We start from the raw sequence: 16907 nt of genomic DNA, 5'->3' as shown, positions 1-16907 counted from the left end.
TTCCCCAAATCTTTTCAGAATCTTCACCACATATTTTCCTTGAGATAGGAAAATTTCCCTTGGCTTCTGCCACACTTAAAGTCCTTGGTTCTTCATTTCAAATTCAAAAGCCAACTCCCTCTTACATTTGTGAATGAGAGGGTATGCACCTGTTAGAAAGAGGTCATCCACATACAACACCAGTATGAGAGGCTTGTCATCTTCAACCTTAAGGTAAAGGTTAGGATTGTCTTCACTCCTAGTGAATCCCAACTTCATCAAGTAGCTATCAATTGTAACGACCTATTTATAAAATAATATTAAATAAATTATATTAACCAAATGCATAAAATAATAAAAATACAAATGATAAAGTATTTTAATAAAATAAAATCAGAAAAGGAATGTTAATTAAAAATCAATATATTTTTAAAAAGGAATACACATGACACGACATGGGAAGGGTGTCATGAGAAACTGAAGCGGTGAGTGCTGGAGGAAGGACGACCACCGCCAAGAATCAGTTTATAAACCAGAAGGAAGAATTTAACAAAGGAGGGAGAAAAAAACAGAAGAAGGGAAGGAGGAGGAGGACCATAAACTGAAATTTTTCACAAGAAAGAAGAGTGTTGATTGTTTTGAGGTTCTGGGCACGGGGGAAACAGTCTGCTTCAACTGAGAAGCTTACTGGATTGAGTAGCGAGGTTTTTCTCAGTCTGGCTGGGTGGTTTCGCTCTTTTGGTAAACGGGAGCAAACTGGAAGGGTTCTGAAACATTCTCATCCACAGCAGACCTGCGGAGACATTCACAGCAAGCCAAGTAAGTACTTTTCATTAATTGAAGCAATTAGCTATGTGAAGTTTATGCATAAATTAGAACATAAATTTTTAAAGTTCCATACTCTATTTAAAATAGATAGATAGCTTAAAATAGATAAAACAGTTCAGTGAATATTTTATAGAATCAGAGATGGTCCTTTACATCTGGTATCAGAGCGTATTTTCAAACCCTTGGGATCTTACAGGCCCTAGAAGTAACTAATGCTCTGTAGCCCATGCTCAATCAAAACCTTAAGGTAGCTCATATGTATTGGTGACTTTAGTTGTCCCTATCTGACAGCCAGGCCGGTGGAAGGACACTAGAACAACTGCCACAAATTCGCTTAAGTTTTCATTAAGTAAGCGAATTCAAGTGATTTTGCAATAGCAATCTCAAGATCTGTCCATGCAAGTTCTTTAAGTCAATTATGGTCTACTGCAGAGAAGGAAGAAGCTAATCAAGTCGCGGATTATGGGGCCAAGAATCTTTAGATGGTGCCCAGTGGCTTCAGGAATTTAGAAGGAAATCTATTCTTGTTACTTCTCTGAACAGTAATCAATTAGCCTCCACCATCCACCAGATCCTCCGCGCATTCCACCTCATCCTTCTGTCCGCTTACAGCATCTGTTACTAAATAACAATCGCAGCCCCTTATAAGGACAGACGCTCAGATAATAATAACAATTACAATAATAATAATCCAATCTCTGTCCTTTTAGATCACGGTTCGAATTGCAGCACTCTGAATGACCACGACATGCCAAACCGGAACAACGCTTTCTTTCAAACAACGAGAGCGCAAAACCCCTCCAGGGATTCGACAACGAATTCGTGGCCCAGGTTTCGAAGCGAATGACGGCAAAAGAAAAAAATTGATGCATTTAAAGATAGGGCAACAAATCAACTAACGGAAACCACCACTGGTTCTCTGATTGACTGGAGTCGCAAGGATATCGTCGCAAAGCTTGCAATCTCAAAACCCTCCCTCACTGTGTCGAAATAATCCAGTATTGGTATACCCGCGGAATATATATCACCATTCTGGTATTAACCTTCGGCGGTCTCGATTTACGGTGACCTGCCCTCCTGTGGTTACGACAAACCACCTGACGTTTAGGTTCGTGGCATTATAATAGTGGGGAGGTGGCAAACAAATAGCCATATGGTTTTCATGCGGTTCAACACATCCCTCCTCGCTCAACCCTATGCATGAAATATCGATGTGGCTTCACGCCTGTAGATGTTGTCCTTCAAAGTTTCAATTAAAATCGAGGAGCCTGACCGACCTAAAATTGTAGAGTATAGATGGCGTCTCCATTTACTGCAAACGTGTGGTCTTAGACTCTAATCTCTTTTCATCAACGAAATATTCTTTTAAGGGTTCGTTCTTAGGAATTCCATGAGTTTTTGTTAAAATTCATTTTACGTTATGATTTGGGAATTTCGATGAATTTAAAAAAAAAAAAGCCCACAGGGTCAACCATCAAAAAGACTCGTTATACCATATTTACACGAAACCCATTACCCTTGCCACATCGAATTTCCATTTATAATTCCACAATCCAGCTTGGAGAGTGTTAACATGTGGGAATATTCTGCAAATCTTAGTTATTATTATTATTATAATATTTATTTATATATAACACCTGAAATTGAGTGTACATAGAAATTCTACCTACGTCTTATAATTTGTGTAAATTAAAAAAAAACTGTACTTAATTTATGTTTTTGTGCATTAAAAAAAAATCTAAATTAATTTAAATTTTTAAATTTAAAAAAAAAAAATGCATTGAAAATTTTAGATTAATTTAATTTTATAAATATAAGAATTGCATCCTAAATCTAGTTTAATAAAGTTTACAAATTATTATTTAAATAATATTTTTTTTTAAATTCTAATAATAGGAAAAGATAAAATTGAATTTCCTATCATAAAATATAAATTATCAAAATATGTATGGTGAATGCTGAAATAATAACTATCTCCTTATGATCACGATCTTCAATAATAAATACGATAAAAGTCTAACTGATTATTTTGCCTTCTCCAACACTTTTGGCCATTTGTGCATGAAGAAAAGCAGATTTGTCAATAATATATATATATAGGAAAAATATACTAATTTGATACAAAATATTAGTTGAAGTTTTAAATAGCTTAAAAATCAAGTGAAGTAATTGCTGTGGGTTTTGTATTGGGAATGCTGAGCAAGGAAGTTTTGGTTGAGACATTTTAAAACTATTATTCCTTTATTAGTTTGACCAGCAGGAACAATTGTATGAATGACATTATGTTTGTTTCAAGGACATCAATTTCTCATTTAGGATGCCACTTGGTGTAATGCCTCACTTAAATCTTAACCCGGTAGTATACATCTAAGTAACATATTCAACATTATAACTATGTGTGTCCTTATTTAAAGGCAATAGTTAGTTTGAGGCGCGATGGGTATGTTGATGATGTTCATTGTAACAAGGCATTTAATATTCTAATTTTGTGAATGTTATTTAGTAATTAATTTTGGATGATCTACTTTAGGAAATAATAACCATACACTTCTACATTACTTCATATTAGGATAGAATACCTTGCATTAGGACAAGGAGGTCGCGAGACCATCCTCCTTGACCTCGGTACCAATAAGATTTGCCTAGCAGATAAAAACAACAAAAAAAACTATACCCGTTTATCAATGTGAAATTGTGAAAAGAAAACTATATGTTAAACCGAATGTCTACCTCAAATTTTTACAAAATTTTATTATGTATGCAGGAAACACTACAATCGTAAGGACATATGAGCACTGACGACGTGATCAGGCAGCATCACCATCATTAATGCCACCACCGTTATCATTGTCATCCCCATCACCACCACCATCATCAACACCAATCGCTCCAGCACTGGAGTTGACCGTGATAATGAACTCGTTAGAAGCCTTATTGGAAACATTAAAAGGGTCGACTATGGCTAAAACCAAAGAAGAACTTCAACCCTTAGCAACCAATTCAGCGGAACCAAAGAATTCTGAGCATAAAAGATCAAAAGAAGATATCTCTAGGGAGCTTCAGAAAATTAAACTCCCAGAATTTTCAAGAGGTCAAGCAGGTGAACGGGCTGAGGCATGGTTAGAAGGAATGAAAAGATGTTTTAGATTAAGAGAATATTCTTCTTCTACAAAAACAAAAATTGTTGTATTTCAATTAAAGGAAAGTGCCTTGATTTGGTGGGGAAATCTGGAAAAACAACTGCACCTTACATTAGATAATGTCCCTTCGGAATTGTTCAAGGAAAGATTCCACACAAAGTATTTACCTCCATACTTTCAACAACAACAAGCCAGAGCCTTTCATACATTAGTTCAAGGTAATAAAACAGTGGAAAAATATGAGATAAGGTTTATGGAGCTTGTAAAATACATTCACTCTTTAGATTCTGATGAACGTCAAGTTGAACGCTTCATATTTGGGTTAAATCCTCACATCGGGGCCTTGGTAAGCATGTGGAAACCATCATCAGTAGCTGAGGAGGTAGAATGTTGCCGTTATGCAGAAGAACATCTGGGAATCAAAAAGGATGTAGGGCCAGCAGAACCTTTACAATCAGGATTTCCAGGAAAGACCCCCCGAAATTTTTTCAGGGGAGGTAGCTCAAGGCCACCTTATGGTAACAAATTTACCTCAAGAAATGTAGGAACAAGAGCTCCCATGGCAGTTAATACTATAGCCGCTGAATCATCAAACACTAGTCCATGGACATCTCGTGGAACTACCAATAGAGGAAGAAATTCGAGAGGAAACAACATGAGAGGACAGAGCTCTTTATCTCGAAATTCATGTCCTGATTCAAGAGGATCAATGCAGGTTAATTGTTGGGGATGTGGAGGACCGCATTTTCAACGTGATTGTCCAGAAGCTTCGTCAAGTATATTGCATAGGACTGGAAATGAACCAATATCAAATAATCAAGGTAATCATAGAATTCATGCAGTAGTCAACAATGACCAAGCAGCACATCAATCCACTGTAGTGGAATCTTCAGGTATTATTAATGATATAAGACTCAAAATCTTATATGATACAAGTGCCACAGATAGTTTCATTTCGTCATATGCATTAAACAAATGTGGGTTGGCAGCTCGCAAACAAAATGATTTCAGATAGGTAGAAATGGCCTCAGGAGAACTCCAATCCATAGACTTAAGTGTGGATCAATGCAAAATTGACCTAGGGGTCTGTACGACTAAACTAAAAGCTTATGTCACAACCTTAGGAACTTATGATCTTGTCATAGGTATGGATTGGCTAGAAACTCATCAAGCTTGGGTAGACTGTTATGGGAAAAGAATTCTAGGTATAAATGATGAAGGAAAAGCGATCCAAATTCAAGGAATCAAGAGAAAAGTGTCTTTATGCTACATATCAGCAATGAAAATGAAGCGTTGCTTAAGAAAAGGTTGTCAGGGATATGTAATTCAAGAAGTAAGTAAAGAAAAAGGACCATCCTTAGAACAATATCCGGTGTTAGCTGAATTTCCAGATGTATTTCCAAGGGAACTACAAGGATTACCCCCTGTAAGAGAGCTAGATCTCACTATTGAATTGAAACCTGGTACTCAACCAATATCTAAAACACCTTATAGAATGATAGCTCTAGAACTTCAAGAATTGTTCGACCCAGTATATCACCTTGGGGTGCTCCTGTAATTTTTGTCAAGAAGAAAGATGGATCCTTAAGATTATGCATAGATTATCGAGACTTGAATCGAGCTACAGTAAAGAATCGATACCCTATGCCTCGAATCAATGATCTTTTCGATCAAATGAAAGGAGCTATTGTCTTTTCAAAAATTGATCTTCGATCAAGCTATCAACAGCTAAGGATTTCTGAAAGCGATATTTCTAAGACTGCATTCCAGACACGTTTTGGACATTATGAATTTACTATGGTACCATTTGGATTAAAAAATGCACCAACAGTATTCATGAATCTTATGAACAGTGTTTTCCGCGAATATCTTGATCAATTTGTACAAGTATTTTTAGATGATATTCTCATCTATTCCAAGAATAAGAAAGAGCATGAAAATCGTTTACGAATAGTATTGTCCTGCCTTAGAAAACATCAGTTGTATGGAAAATTATCCAAGTGTTCATTCTTTCAGGAAAAGATTCATTACTTAGGTCATATCATATCAGGTGAAGGGATTTCAGTAGACCCTGAGAAGGTAAAAGCAATCATGGAATGGCCAATACCGAAAAACGCACATGAAATACGAAGATTTGTGGGTTTAGCCGGTTACTACCGAAGATTTGTGGAGGGATTCTCCAAAATTGCAAAGCCGATTACAACCCTTCAGCATAAATGTGTTAAGCATGAATGGACTGAGGAATGTAATAAAGCATTCTCTAAACTCAAAAGACTACTGACCAGTGCACCAATCTTAAGAGTCCCTGATATGGACAAAGATTTTACGGTATGTACTGATGCATCCAAACAAGGGCTAGGTGCAGTATTGATGCAGGATAGAGGAGTAATAGCATATGCCTCCAGAAAGTTAAAACCTCATGAAGAACTCTACGCTACTCACGATTTAGAGTTAGCCGCTGTAATACTAGCCCTAAAGATTTGGAGACACTATCTAGTAGGGCGAAGTTTTACACTTAAAAGCGATCATCAAAGTCTACAATATTTGTTCACCCAAAGAGACTTAAATGCTAGACAAAGACGATGGAGTGAATTCCTAAGTGAATATGACTTTGGAATATCATATATTAAGGGAAAAGAAAATGTAGTAGCAGATGCTTTAAGCAGAAGACCACGAATATTCTCTCTCATACCTATCAAAGTAGACTTAAGGCAACAAGTACTAGAATATCTCATAAAAGATAGCTGGTATTTAAAGGTGAGATCTAGTATTGAAGGTAAAAAGCCAAAAGAATCTAAGTTTGAGGGATTAAACTAGAAGATGATGGAATCTTACGATTCCATGGAAGGATGTATATTCCTGATAATAAGGATCTTTGAGACACTATCCTTAAAGAAGCTCACAGATCAGTGTATTGTGCACATCTTGGGGTAAGGAAAATGTATGCGGATACCAAGAAACTCTTCTTCTGGTCGGGCATGAAACGTGATATCGTTCAATTTGTTGCAAAATGTTTGGAATGTCAACAAGTAAAAACAGATCATTGTCATCCAGCGGGTCTCTTACAACCTCACGACATTCCTATGACCAAATGGGAGATCATTTCTATGGATTTCATCACTGGACTACCTCTTACTTCTCAAAAACACAATGCCATTCTGGTAGTAGTGGATAAATTAACGAAAAGCGCACATTTCATTCCTGTAAGAGATACTTACGAAGTTGCTGACATAGCTCGAGTATCCATAAATGAAATTATTAGATTTCATGGAGTACCTAAGAAGATTATATCCGATAGTGATTCACGATTCACTTCAAGATTCTGGACTTGTATGTAGTCAGCCTTAGGAACTCAACTAAATTTGAGCACAGCTTATCATCCTGAAACCGATGGGCAAACAGAAAGGGTAAATCAAGTACTTGAAGATATGTTGATAATGCATGTTATGGATCAGCAATCACACTGGGAAAAGTACTTATCCTTAGTCGAATTCGCATACAATAACAGTTACCACAGTTCGATTGGAATGCCTCCATTTGAAGCATTATACGGTAGACCTTGCAGAACACCGTTAAGTTGGGACAGGTTAGAAGATTGAGTGATAATAGGACCAGAATTAATCCAAGAAATGGAAGAGCAGGTAAGACAAATTAGACAACGATTAAAGGAAGCACAGGATAGACAAAAGAGTTACGCTGATGCTCACATAACTGATAAGAAGTATGAAGTAGGGGATCAGGTTTTCATTCGCATCAAACCAAATAAGAGTACTATTCGATTCGGAAAAGGGACAAAGTTGTCACCCCGATTTAGTGGACCATTTAAAGTCATGGAAAGAGTTGGACCTGTCACCTATCGTCTTGCACTGCCACCTCACTTGCATAAAATTCATAATGTATTTCATGTATCTGTATTAAGACATTATATAGCTAATCAATCTCATAACCTTCAATGGAAGGAACTGCAGGTTTTGGACGAAGGAATCCTATTGGTCGAGCCATTACGTATACTGGAACGTAGAGTTCGAAAACTCAGAAATCGTCTAGTAGACCAAGTTAAGGTCCAACGGGACAAGTATAGCCCTGGATCAACTACTTGGGAAGATACAGAGTACATATGTCAAAAATACCCTGATCTATGTCAATTTTGAAGAACTTTAAACTATGTTTTGTATATATTTACTTTGCTGTAAATCAGAAGCTCAGAACCATTTTGAACGATCATATATAAATGTGACTTTTTATCACATAATACCTGTTTAAATTCTGCTGGTACATGGATACCAAGATGTAATATGTTATTGATCTTACTAAATTATAGATGTCATAGTAAAGTTTAAAATATTTATGTGATTTTGCTTCTAATGGGAATTAAGATATTATAACTATGTTTTATTTATATGTATCAATGTGATTGATAAGATAGAAATCAACGAATAATTACATTTTAAAATGAAATTCAATGACATGAGTAGAATATGGCAAAGTATGTTATACTGTAGTTGACATGTGTGAATTATACATAAGCTAGTTGCTTTTGAATATGTTAATGCACATTTTATAAATGCATGGACAAGTGTTTATGATTGCAGATAATACCCGTTACCAAAATGACCACGTGATGACAGAACCTCAGAACAATTAAGGCTTAAAGAGATTCTATGATAAGGTATTAACTCTAATTCTATTTGAAAAGGGGTGGAGGTGTTGCCCACTATTTATCCTCCGAACCCTGGAGTCATGGGAGGACTGTGCGAGTCACGCTCCCCTAGACGTGTGATGATGACTGCCGGATGCCTATTGGGAATCAGGGGGTATAGCCGACGCTGTCATCCTTAGAGTTTATGAATGGTTAGGTCAGTATAACTGACGCCATGGCATACTCCAGTAGTGGATGGATAGGATGGGAGCAGAAGAGATTAAGAAGGATAGGATGATTTTGTAATAGTTGGGAACCTAATGAAATAAAACATGATCATTAAAATTGTAAACCTAAAGTATTCAAAACACCAAAATTTGTAATACCCTCACATTAAGTAAGAATTTAACCTCAATACATAATCCAAAATGTACTAATCACGATCATGAATATTCATATAACGTAAAAATCTAACTTCGGGATGAAGTTTTCTGAAGAGGAGGTGCATTGTAACGACCTATTTATAAAATAATATTAAATAAATTATATTAACCAAACTAATAAAATAATAAAAATACGAATGATAAAGTATTTTAATAAAATAAAATCAGAAAAGGAATGTTAATTAAAAATCAATATATTTTTAAAAAGGAATACACATGACACGACATGGGAAGGGTGTCGTGAGGAACTGAAGCGGTGAGTGTTGAGGAAGGACGGCCACCGCCAAGAATCAGTTTATAAACTAGAGGGAAGAATTTAACAAAGGGGGGGAGAAAAAAATGAAAGAAGGGAAGGAGGAGGAGGATCATAAACTGAAATAATTCACAGGAAAGAAGAGCGCTGATTGTTCTGAGGTTCTGGGCACGGGGGAAACAGTCTGCTTCAACTGAGAAGCTTACTAGATTGAGTAGCGAGGTTCTGCTCAGTCTCGCTGGGTGGTTTCGGTCTTTTGGTAAACAGGAGCAAACTAGAAGGGTTCTGAAACATTCTCATCCGCAGCAGACATTTACAGTAGAACTGCAGAGACATTCACAGCAGACCAAGTAAGTACTTTTCATTAATTGAAGAAATTAGCTATGTGAAGTTTATGCATAAATTAGAACATAAATTTTTAAAGTTCCATACTCTGTTTAAAATAGATAGACAACTTAAAATAGATAAAACAGTTCAGTAAATATTTTATAGAATCAAAGATGGTACTTTACATCAATCCTCTCATACCATGCTCGGGGTGCTTGCTTCAGCCCATAGAGAGCCTTCTTCAACCTGCATACATGAGATTTTCAATCATAAATCTCAAATCCTTCGGGTTGCTCCACATAGACCTCTTATTTGATCGAATCGTGCAAGAACGAGGTCTTGACATCCATCTGATGTAGGTTCCATCTTTGTGAAGCCACAAGGGCTATGATCAAGTGGATGGTCGTATACCTGGCAACAGGTGCAAATATCACATCATAGTCTATACCTTACTTCTGGGAGAAACCACGAGCAACAAAACGAGCCTTATACTATTCCATACTTCCATCTGTTGTAGCTTTATCTCGTAAATCCATTTTGAAGTAACAATTGTCTTGTCCTAGTGTCTGGGAACTACTTCCCAGACATCATTCTCCATAATAGACTCATATTCTTTGGTCATAGAATCCTTCCATACTTGATGCTTGACGGCATCTGAGAATGATGAAGGCTCATTTTGTATGATCGTGCTCATGATGGTCAAGTATCCCTGATACCTGTTAGGTTTCTTACATTCACGAAAGGTTCCTTGGGGTGCAGCATGTCCTTCAGCATCATCAAGTATCCCCCTAAGCCATGAAGGCCTCTTCCTAAAAGAGGAAAGCTCAGGTGGATAAATAGGATCCATGGGTTCCTCCACATTAGGCATTGTTACATCATCTACCCATAGAGACAACTTCCACAATCGTACGGTTCTTCCTTTCCGCCACACCATTTTGCTCAGGAGTATGTGGTGTAGTAGTCTCCCTCTTAATGCCAGCCTCAGATATGCCTGAGTGAACCAACTGTAATATATCGGAGGTCTTGCTTTGGCTTGAGGGGAATGGTCCCCGTTTGAACTTTCCTTCGGCACATCCTGGACATACACCTTCTTTCTCTACTCGGAATTCGGGCATCCTTGTCACCATTTGTCTTACACTGAGTAGAGCTTTATAATGAAGGGGGGCAAACCTCCAATGCCAAAGTTCGGACTGAAGAGATGTGTCATAAGACATGACACCTAGCAGAATTCCATCGACCTGATATAATGAATCAACATGAAACCCAAGAGTAAAGGTATCTTTAACATTATTTTTCCATATATGTACCTTGCCATCACTGACTTCCATTGCTGAGATGGACACCAGGTTCTTTTTGAGGTCACGTGCATTTAATACATCCTGGAAATTTCTAGCCTTCTTGAATGGTTGTCCTCTTCCTTGATTCCCAGCTCTCCTCTTACCTTTGCTATTGAATTTATCATTCCTTTGATTGCCATCAAAGGGATTTTGATCATCATCCCGGTGTGAGTCCTTTCTATCAGGGCACTCCCTTGCATAGTGACCTGTTTTATCGCAGATGTAACATCGTCCTTTTCTTCCACCCTTAGGTCCAGCCTTTCCTTTTGATTTAGTCCCGGAATTATTTCTTTTCTTAGCATGAGAATAAAAGGCAGCAGGAGGACCTTTAGGCATGGGCATTTCTTGCTATTCTACCCTTGTTTCTTCTTAAATGCATCTAGCCATTAATTCCTTGAAACCAGGAATTATATTATTGTTCAGAAGAGTAGTCCTGAACACGTACCATTCGGATGGTAATCCTCTAAGAGTTGTGAGTGCCATTTCCCTGTCAGTAATAGTTTCCCCAATAGATAGGAGATCGTTCTTGATCTCGGTGATTCTTAAGAAGTATGCTTGCATACTCTCATCTTTACCCTTCTTGATTTCCCTCAGCTTATTTCTAAGAAACAAAACTTGATTTGCATCATTGACTTTAAATAAACTCACCAGTCTATCATAGATTTCCTTGGAGGTGTCAAGTTCAAAGATGTAGGCCACCAAGTGCTTGTCGATAGAGTCCCGGATGATCTTCTTTGTTTTGACTTCTCCATTTTTCCCTTTGTTCCAGGCAGCAGTGGATGCATTTGATGGAGGCTCAACAATATTGCCTCTTACATGGTCCAACACTCCTTGATCTTCTAGGGTTTGATTGATAGACATATTCCATCCGTGATAGTCAGCTTTCTCACGGAGCTTGTCTTCGGCAGGAAGGAGTGATGAGGACCCCATAGTTCTTTTAGGATAGCCTTGCCAATCTTCTCTTCAGTGATTTCTCTTGCTCTTGCTCGGGTTTTGTCTTCACCTCAGCTCTAATACCATGTTATGGTATGTTCTATGCTTATAACAATTTACTTCTTTTTCTTATTATATTTCACAGATTAGCAATCACATGTACATAAAGTAAAGTGTAGATATAACATTAAACGATCGACAGAAAACAAGCCAAGACAAGAGACACAAGATGTGGCAACTAGCTAGGGACAAACCCCACAATGTGTGGGGAAACCCTTTGATCAAATCTTCTTTTATCTTCAATAATTCAGCAGAGAGGAATAGTACAATAAATCTAATTTATATCAGCTGTAGCAAACCCTAGATCAGCAGCATCAGCGTTACCGGCTTCATCATCAAAACTAGGGTAGTCGATATCTCACAAACCGACCATTGGATTGGCTTGTTCCACCACCAAAAGTTGCAGCCTTCAGAAGAGGTTTAGATGAACCTACAACGCAGTTTAGATGAGGAGATCTTCTGGTCCACGTAGGTCAAACGTCACTTCTGCAGTTGCAGTGTCAGTTTCAGCAGCTTCCTTCAAACTAGGGCAGTCGATATCTCGCAAACCGTATGTCGGATCGACTTGATTCCACCACCAAAAGTTGCAGCTTTCAGAGGAGGTTCAAATGAACCTACAAAGCAGTTCAGATGAGGAGCTCTTCTGGTCCACACCAGCCAAACTTCACTTCTGCAGTTGCAGCGTCAGTTTCAACAGCTTCCTTCAAACTAGGGCAGTCGATATCTCACAAACCGTCCGTTGGATCGACTTGATTCCACCACCAAAAGTTGCAGCCTTCAGATGAGGTTCAGATGAACCTATAACGCAGATTAGAAGAGGATATTTGATGGTCCACGCTGGTCAAAGTTTGGATCTGCAGTTGCAGCTTCAGTTTCAACAGCTTCCGGCTTCACATGTTTAGAGAGAGACCCTTTTCTGCGAAGTAGAGAAGAGACTCTTTTTTGTGCAGTAGAGAGAGAGAGATGTGATGAGATGAGTGAGTGCAAATGAGGAAAAGTCCTCCTGTATTTATACACAACTGTTGATGTTTGAGTAGATGCGACTGTTGGGCTTTTGAGCCTACATGAGTTGTAGGTCGGCTTGATAATAGTTCCATAATCAAAATAAATTCATATCTCCATGAACACTTATTAGAATCGGATGATCTTTAGATCAATCCTACACCTCTCAACGAGAGGAATCTAATGAACATATTATCAGCCATGAATAAGATGACCCACATGAAGTTTGGCCCTAGTTGCTAATTTTAACATCCTATTTATCCATATTTTCCTTGTCCTCTTGAACTCAATGAGTCAGCCAGGATATCAATAAGATGGCTAGGAAATTCCTTCAAAAACGAGATGGTTGAAGCAACTTCCAATTAGAATCCATTACTACATAGGAAATGTACAAATTTTCCCGAGTTCGATTCATTTCCACATAGAATTGTCGTCTCTCTTCCTCAAGGGAGGATCCACCATTTTTTACAAAGCCCATTGATTCATGAAGTAAGGGTATCTTTGAATCATTAGTATTTACAATGAACACGGTGTCCCATTCCAAGCCTTTAGACTGATGTATTGTGGTCAAAGTGCCAGAATTTTGATTGTGTACTCTTAGACATCTGGAGTTCTCCATTTCCCTTGTAGATAGATAATCAAGAAAGACTTTAAGCACTGTCACACATCCACCTTGATCATCTATGTTTGTACCCTTCTCATTTGTGCCCATGGAATTTAAATGATTGCATAGGAAATCAGAAACATCATCTCGAAGGTACTCAAGAACCGATCTAGGATCATCCTCTTCATTCAAAAGCTTTTCATTGTCTTCATCGATGATAGCATGCTTCTCAAATAGAAATTTCTAAGGTATAAATTTAATAGCTGAAGTTAGAATAGCTAACAAAGATCATTCCTTGCATACAGGCTTATAAATGGTGTCAATACTAAAGAGCACTCTGTGGCCTTGGGCAAGTTGCCACCTGTTGAAAGTGCCTAAAACCTTTGCTATAAAGATTTCACAAGCGGGCATCAAAAATCCACATTTTGTACTGTTTGCAAGCTTCTCCACATATTAACAACAATTTCCTTCTCTTCCTTATAACTAGGATAACAGTGCTTTGAAGACACAAAGACACGAGTCATCTACACCCATAGCCAATGTAGTTTGAAGCATTGAGATCACAACTTTGATTACCTTTTTCTAATAAGAATCCAAACCATTTAAATTAAATGGAATCTTTCAATCACGTAGAATTGACTGGAATGAATTTCCTGAGACTTGTCGACAATATAGGATGGCTATGTTGGCAAACGAGCATTCTCCTTTAGAGTTCACCAAGGTAACCATCAAGATATTATCAACAACAAATGCACATTGGGCATCCTCATTTCGACATTCTCTTATAATAATTCTATCACCAGACACACACCTGTCAAAATGTGCTTTGAGGGGAAGCGTTTTACATTGTTTCCAATAAGAAAAGATGTGGCCTTAACAATACATTGCGTTGAACGATAATTTTGATGCAAGCTAACCTCTTTATGAGAAGGGAAGTCTTTCCAAAATGAATCAAAAGCAGAAATGTTAAGTTAGGGTATGTTCTATGCTTATAATAGTTTATTTCTTTTTCTTATTATATTCCACAGATTAGCAAGAACATGTACATAAAATAAAGTGCAGATAGAACATTAAACGATCGACAGAAAACAAGCCAAGACAAGAGACACAAGATGTGGCGGCTAGCCAGGGACAAACCCCACAATGTGTGGGGAAACTGTTTGATCAAATCTTCTTTTATCTTCAATAATTCAGCAGAGAGAAATAGTAAAATAAATCTGATTTATATCAGCAGTAGCAAACCCTAGATCAGTAGCATCAACATTAGCGGCTTCATCATCAAAACTAGGGCAGTTGATATCTCACAAACTGTTCGTTGAATCAACTTGATTCCACCACCAAAAGTTGCAGCCTTCAGAGGAGGTTCAAATGAACCTACAACACAGTTCAGATGAGGAGATCTTCTGGTCCACACAGGTCAAACTTCACTTCTGCAGTTGCAGCTTCAGTTTCAGCAGCTTCCTTCAAACTAGGGCAATCGATATCTCACAAACCGTCTCTCGGATCGACTTGATTCCACAACCAAAAGTTGCAGCCTTCAAAGGAGGTTCAGATGAACCTACAACACAGATCAGAAGAGGAGGTTTGATGGTACATGCTGGTCAAAGTTGGATTTGCAGTTGCAGCTTCAGTTTCAGCAGCTTCCGGCTTCACATGTGTGAGAGAGAGACCCTTTTCTGCGCAGTAGAGAAGAGACTCTTTTCTGCACAGTAGAGAGAGAGAGATGTGATGAGATGAGTGAATGCAAATGAGGAAAAGTCCTCCTGTATTTATACACAACTGTTGATGTTTGAATAGATGCGACTGTTGGGCTTCAGAGCCTACATGAGTTGTAGGTCGGCTTGATAATAGTTCCATAATCAAAATAAATTCATATCTCCATGAATACTTATCGGAATTGGATGATCTTTAGATCAATCCTACACCTCTCGACGAGAGGAATCTAATGAACATATTATTAGCCATGAATAAGATGAGCCACATGAATTTTGGCCCTAGTTTCCAATTTTAACACTCCCTCTCAACTAGGGAGAACTTCATCTGCAATCTGTCTATCGGTCGCTACTATTCATCCATCAAATACACTGCCTTGTACAGCCTGACCCTTGCCCTACTCTTCTCTATTCTGCCTGTTCTGCTTTGTCTTGTTCTGCCCTATATTGATCTGTACGGCTCTGCTCTACTTTGTTCTGTTTTGCTCTGCTCTGCTTTGTTTTGTTCTGCTCTGCTTTTGTCTGAATTATGAAAAAGAAGAAATGATAGAGGATGTATCATATTGACTCAAAGTCAGTCTCAGAGTATGTATCATTGGTTCCAGACCAGTCTCAACCAACCCGAAGTCAGCGTCATAGTGAGTACAACTCCTACCACTGGTCCTAGACTAGTAAAATCCTCCACTGACTCAAAGTCAGTCTTAGAGTGCGTACCACAGGTCCCAGACCAGTATCATTGATCCCAGATCAATGGAGCTCATCCTAGCATAGGGAGTATGATAGATACAACGATGCTTCCATCGGTCTACTATGGTCCCTATCTTCATTTCCCTGTAAATTGATCAGATGAGAGGTACTTCCCATGCGTCCCAGACTGCATGGGTAGGATGCCTCGATAGGAGAACTAATCAATCCTATCCTCACAGGAGAACACATCAATCCTGCTACAATTGCCATGGAGAACACATTAATCCAGGCCGCCACTGAGAACACATCAATCTAGCCCTCACAGGAGAACACATCAATCCAGGCCTCACAGGAGAACACATTAATCCTGCTACAATCGCCATGGAGAATTCATCAATCCAGGCTGCCATGGAGAACACATCAATCCAAGCCAAACAGGAGAACACATCAATCCTGCTACAATCGCCATGGAGAACACATCAATCCAGGCCTCACAGGAGAACTAATCATCCTGCTACATAGGAGAGCGAATCATCTTGTTCCAGTGCGCAACACCAGGGGAGGGTGAGTCACCCTGTGGTCGTATGTTGCTCTAGTAAGAACCGCAAGCCCTCAGAGCTCCCAGAGCTCAATTTATGCAACATGCAGGACCCTTGTACAAGGGTTTCTTGACGACTCCAAGTCGTTTGGGAAAATCATAGATTGGATCTTTCCTTGGGGCTTTGACAAGGTGTATCGACCTGTACATCATCTTAATGCAATGGAGCCTCTTTGCTCATCGACTTACCATATCTTTGATGATGTCTATCTGCTGGAGCAATCGACGAATATGGGATTCCTCAATAGTCAAATCCCACCTCTGGTTGTTACAGAGAATCACAGTGGTATGTGTTCAAACAGCTTATTGAAGAGCTTCCCCAACCAGGCAGCTTCATATGAGATCATACTCGTAGATATGTATCT

The 16907-nt window shown here is 38.4% G+C and overlaps 1 protein-coding gene and 1 pseudogene across 1 annotated transcript in view; one reads left to right on the top strand and one right to left on the bottom strand.

The window, feature by feature from the left end:
- LOC149217702 (alpha-mannosidase-like) overlaps window positions 1-16907 on the top strand; it is a 551513-nt gene that overhangs the window by 342375 nt on the left and 192231 nt on the right. The window lies entirely within an intron of this gene.
- LOC149217703 (ATP-dependent DNA helicase SRS2-like protein At4g25120 pseudogene) lies at window positions 13199-14513 on the bottom strand (annotated as a pseudogene).

The sequence above is a fragment of the Pinus tabuliformis genome, chromosome 1_1 (genome assembly GCF_031772625.1).
Source record: "Pinus tabuliformis cultivar Carrire ecotype Pingquan chromosome 1_1, CPIR1, whole genome shotgun sequence".
Taxonomy (NCBI): domain Eukaryota; kingdom Viridiplantae; phylum Streptophyta; class Pinopsida; order Pinales; family Pinaceae; genus Pinus; species Pinus tabuliformis.
The sequence above is the reverse complement of the archived record's forward strand: the minus strand, read 5'-3'. Positions and strand labels throughout refer to the sequence as shown.